Consider the following 5,891-nt stretch of genomic DNA (forward strand, 5'->3'; position numbering starts at 1 on the left):
AGAAGGAGGAGGGGGAGGAGGAGTGAAGGAGGAGGAGGAGGAGGAGGGGGATAGATGAGGAGGAGGAGGAGTGGAGGAGGAGGAGGGGGGAGGAGATGAGGTGGAGGAGGGGGGGGAGGAGATGAGGAGATGGTCACAGGACACTGGTCAGGCTTGAGAGCCAAGGGGGCCCCAGAGATGGACAATATGTAACATGTAATGCTCGTGTTGTTTATGCAATATGTAACATGTAATGTTCGTATGTAACATGTAATGCTTGTGTTGTTTATGCAATATGTAACATGTAATGCTCGTGTTGTTTATGCAATATGTAACATGTAATGCTCGTATGTAACATGTAATGCTTGTGTTGTTTATGCAATACGTAACATGTAATGCTCGTATGTAACATGTAATGCTCGTGTTGTTTATGCAATATGTAACATGTAATGCTCGTATGTAACATGTAATGCTCGTGTTGTTTATGCACCAGCTATTTATCTCTGCACTGATCTATATTGCTTAAATCAAAATGAAGCTGAGGTGCTTACAAAACTGGACACAATATCTCTTTGTATGAACTTTTAGTAGGTTTAGTAGTTTATTATGTGACTGCTCAACCGACTGCTTCTATGCATTATTATTGTATATAATACACAAGACCTAGTGACCATGAATCCCTAGATGGTGCAATATACTTTGCATGTCTACAAAACACACATTCGGTGGAACAATTAGCATCAAGACCAAAAGGGCCAAAAGTGAGTTTATGAAAATGACAATTTTGTTATTCCAGTAGGACATAAAAGCAGGCTCCCACATGGGCTGGAATATTCTCCTGAATCTGACGTCTCTGGATTGCAAAATCCTGCAAAGGGATATACAGTACAGTACTGTTGATATCATTTTCTGGACTCCTGCTTCAGATCTGATCTATACAGTCTGATGCTGACCTCTCTATTCCTGTTTGTCCAGTCTCGCTAACTCAATTTCCTCTTTAGAGCCATGTGGGGATTATGTTCTAGATGTCAGTTTACCGCTCGAGTCCAGCCTCTGCTTAGGCGGATTTGGATTTCTGTCCACTTGCTTGGGGAAACTGCACCGTGGTGGTAACTCTGCTGGAGCTGTGAACTCCAGCTCTAACAGACCCGGTCCAGTTACGTTCCACTGCCGCCCGCGTCTGGCGCGGAGTCGGTTCTGGACTCAGCTTCGAATCTGGCTTGGGATTTTTATTCTGTGCCCCTTTTAAAACAATCCCGTAAATCTTCCCCGAATGGCAGGGGCATTAGCGCATGCCAGTGTGTCAGTGCGGGCTCACCGAGAGCGGAGGAGCGGGAACGGCGTTTGAGAGCGACTTGTTTTACAACTGCTCTCGGGGCCATAAATGCAATGGAGGGAGATCCAGAGCAGACCGCGGAAAAGTGGCTCCAGATGGAGGGAGGTGGAATGCGCCGCGATGAACGCACATCAAAGGCGCTCACTCACGCTCCACGCTTGCATTGCCCATCTCCAGCACGGGCCTCAGAAACGCATTTCAGCTCTTTTTCTTTCTTTCTTTTCTTTCTTTCATTCTCTCTCTCTCTCTCTCTCTCACTAGAGAATACTACATACATCTCATGATCTCTGATCAGCCCAGAGCAGAGCAAAGAGCCAAAGCCAAGCGTTATTCCCACTAGGAGATGGTCAACAGGTTAGTCACTATGTCATCCTGTCTTTGTCTCCTCCATCTGTAGCGGACAGACAGGTCAGGTCCCCCCAGAGCGACCGAGGGAGCAGAGTTTAAGAGCCCGCTGCTGGGAAGAGTGGAGGCCCTTCCCTCCCTGAGCACCATCTCAAGTGAGTTTGTGAAATGATTACCATATGGAGTGAAAATTGAGCGCCTGGTTTGTCTCGTGCTGCCAACTTCCATGAACAACTCATTTCTGATACTTTATACTTCTTGCTGACATTGGGGTTTTACCTTATGGGGGTCTACAGGCCCACCGCATGGAAGTAAAACTTTTTTTTTTCTTTTACATATTTAATTTTTCCCTCTTAGTTTGAGGGATGCAATATTTAGACATCCCTTTTATAATCTTCCGTAATAACTTTTATAATAGAATGCCATTAAAAGTCTTTCCATTATGAGAAATCAAGCCACAATTCAATTCAATGCCATAGCCATAGAGTTTTGTCCCATATACAAATTCATGAACAGATGGAGTGATATGTTTATATATGATTTTTTTTTTTTTAAAGAGTGGCTAATAGTGTTACATAGCCCGGTTCCCCCTTTCATGCATTGATTAGAGGAGAAAAAATTACAACCATATCTATGATGATATGAACAGAAATGTATGCATTGTTATAGGAAATTGTTATAGTCCAGGTATTGTGGCCAAAGTTTAGTAAATTATTAATATTATATTTTGTATAAATATAACTTGGTCATGCATGTGACCAGATTACCATGCTTCAATGTGATCATGTAAACAGTATTGAAACCAGAACAACTGCACCCTAGACTAAGCTATGGCACTTTTATCTGGATATGCCCTCATTTCCTCCTTGCTCCTTTCCACCTTCCCGATTGGCATCATCATGTGTTCTTTCTCTCTCTCTCTCTCTCTCTCTCTCTAGTCTACTCTGAATGTACCAAAGTGAAAACGTCAGAAAATATTATCAGTAAAAAATATTGACTCTTGGAGGCCCTGTACAGCCCTGTTCAGTGTTTCACTACCATATGGGTATGGATTCAGCCTGCACTACCAGCACTGGTGCTATGGGTATGGATTCAGCCTGCACTACCAGCACTGGTGCTATGGGTATGAATTCAGCCTGCACTACCAGCACTGGTGCTATGGGTATGGATTCAGCCTGCACTACCAGCACTGGTGCTATGGATATGGGTATAGATTCAGCCTGCACTACCAGCACAGGTGCTATGGATATGGGTATGGAAACAGTGTGTGATATTAATGTTTATGACACATGCTTGACAGTGTCATGTCACTCTTACAGTATGTAGACACCTTCAAGTAAAGTGTCACCGAACATTGTTTGTTGACCATAAAGATAGACAGACATGCAGGGCATTATCCCATCCATATATCACACACTGCCAGCATGAAAACATTTACTGACAAGGACAGATACTTGTAGGTTATCCGTATGTAAACCCGCCTATTAGATTCTGTGTGGGTTTTTGTCAGAAACGCCACCACCCACGGCAGACACATGTGTGTGGGGCCACAGAGCCACAGAGTTCCTATGAAGAACAAAACATGTTTCACTCGTTTTACACAATGTCCCCCTCAAAGTGTATTACGATTACGGCCTTGATATAATTAATTGTTTTCACATTAGGAGACTTCCTTTCCTGTGCTTGAGAGCACGGCTAAGCTGCTAATCAGCAGCTAACACAGAGCTCATACATCAGGCTGGCTTTCTGGTCGTGAACGGTGAAGTGTTCCATCTATTAACGCTCAACTGTTTGTTTGCAGAGGATACACTTCCCAGAACCTATATAATTTATTCACCGGCATGCCAAACGACATCCAGAGGCAAACTCAAACTGCACAAACACTCACTCATACCTAATGCCTGGCAGACTACCGCAGTACCAACCTCCAGGGACGTACCCCATGCATCACTCAGTTTATACGACGACAGGTGAACTCTCAACGGTGTCTAGTGTTTAGAGATTAATCTACAGACTTGAGTAATCCATCTCTTTCAGTGATGTGGTGTTTTCGATTGATTTTCTTGTCAAAACCCTGAGCAGGCCCTACCTTTAACCCTATTATTCAGTAGTCAGAGACATCTTAAAGTAAATGGTGCTTCCTCTGTCCATGGAAAACATGCTTGGCCAGTACTGGTACACACTCTGCTTTATAAGAGTCCAGTGGGAATCCCCCTAGCTGATGGAGGAGTAAACAACCTTTAATTGTAATGTGTGAGGTTCGGCTCAGCTGCTTCCAGGCAGGTGCCCTTTTCGAGCGGGGACGCAGGGAGTTCATGAATGTCCCTTTGTCCCACCGACGGTGAAAGCTACAGCACTTGATGACTAATTCATCAACTCAACTCAAGTCAACAGGCCTGCTCAGGAGCGCAAGGGCGCGCAGGCAGTTACTTAATTGAGGCAATTTCCACAGGACATCTGCATGGGCCAGAGCCTGACGAGAAGCCCAGCTGACCCCTGAGGTGACTCTGGCCCAGATGCGGGCCCAATCCGGCCCAGCTCCGCTCGCTCCGCACCTAGCTGCACCCTGGGTGATGGCAGGACATTATTTATTCATAAGGGACCCTGGCCTAAATGAAGTGTGGAGGTCGGTCCAAAAAACACATGCACACCAGATTTGCTACAGCAGAGAGAGAGAGAAAGAGAGAAAGATAGAGAGAGAGAAAGAGAGAAAGAGAGAAAGAGAGAGAGAAAGAGAAAGACAGGGGGGGGGGATGCGAGAAATTGTGGCCAGATGTTGCGCCGGTCACTGCGAGGAGCAGTGGACGAAAGAGATCAGCTGCCAGGCCCACTTAGCTCCTCTGAGTAATTAATTTCAAATTACGGGCCTGTCCTGTGAGAGTCGCCTCTGGATGGCCGCTGCCTGGACAGACCTGTAATAGTTATTTGGCCTGACAGGGGGGAGTCTTTAGGGGGGGGCTGGATAGAGAGGAGGAAGCAATGCAAGGCTACTAATATGTCTCTGTGCTGTTGTCTGGCTAGGCTACATTAGAATGCAGGCCTGTGTGTGTGTGTCTGTGTTTTGTCTACATGTATACGAGTATTCAGGCCTGCATGCTTGTGTGAATGTGTGTGCAGTGAGTGTGTGTGTGTGTCTTTTATCTATGTGCATCTGATTGCCTGTGAATGTGTAATCTGTCTCCATAAGTATGACTGTGAGTTTTCCGTTTCCATATGTGTGTGTACGTACATGCACATGCACGTACATGCAAATGTGTGTGTGTCTGTGTGTTTGTGTGTGTACATGGTCAAGATTATTAATCATACCTAATCCACAGCCGTTGTCATGTGAGGTAGTTTTAAATGCTTATCTTTTTAAGTGCCTCAGATGACTCCCGTTAATGGCTCCACAAACTTCATCACTCTTTCCTGCACACAGTGCTGCTAGTATGCCCCTAAAACAACCCCCCCCCCCCCCCCCCTCCACACACACACACACCCACACACACACACACACACTCCCCAACCTCCCCAAAGCTGGGGTTAGAGAGCCACTCTGTGCTAGCCTGGTCATGAAAGAGCATCTATGTGCATTGATAGTGGCAGTGTGGGCTAGCCGCCAGCGCTAGGTGGTTTCTGGCTGTTTGCTCTCGCAGATCAACAGGGATCCCAGGTTTCCTGCGGCCTGGTGCCCCAGGAGACGCAAACACACACTCACACACACACACAACACCCCTCTCATACTGCAGAGGGCTAGGCCTGCAGCTGCCCAGCAGGTCTCTGTCACCCTGTGTGTGTGTGTGTGTGTGTGTGTGTGTGTGTGTGCATATGAGAGTGTTTATATATACATATGTGTATATGCACGTGTTTTTGAATAAATGAGAATACGTGTGTATGTTTGAGTGTGTGCAGGTTTGTGTGTGTGTGTGTGTGTGTGTGTGTGCAGGTTTATGTAAGTGTGTGCAGGTGTGTGTGTGTGTGTGTGTGTGTGTCCATCCATCCAATGCCATCCTCCTGCCAGCTCTACCTGACCCAGCATCTGTGTTCTCCCTCTCTCTGCATGTCTGGAGGGAAATCACCAGATGAGCTGCTTGGTTAAACGCTCTGGTGAACCACATCCCTGAGAAAAGCACCAGTGCTGGCAGTTTCCATACCCATACCCATAGCACCAGTGCTGGCAGTGCAGGCTGCTTCCATACCCATAGCTGATTCTCATTTCTTGAGAACTTAAAATTAGTGATTCTCATTTCTA

The 5,891-nt window shown here is 46.0% G+C and overlaps 1 protein-coding gene across 1 annotated transcript in view; it reads left to right on the forward strand.

Annotated features, from left to right (window-relative positions):
• Positions 1-5,631, forward strand: part of ism2a (isthmin 2a) — a 37,935-nt gene extending 32,304 nt beyond the window's left edge. The window contains exon 7 of the transcript XR_006025394.1: positions 5,606-5,631. The gene's annotated coding sequence lies outside the window, so the exon portion shown is untranslated. The remainder of the gene's footprint in view (positions 1-5,605) is intronic.
• The last annotated feature ends 260 nt before the right edge of the window (positions 5,632-5,891 follow it).

This window comes from Alosa sapidissima, chromosome 19, assembly GCF_018492685.1.
Source record: "Alosa sapidissima isolate fAloSap1 chromosome 19, fAloSap1.pri, whole genome shotgun sequence".
Taxonomy (NCBI): Eukaryota; Metazoa; Chordata; class Actinopteri; order Clupeiformes; family Clupeidae; genus Alosa; species Alosa sapidissima.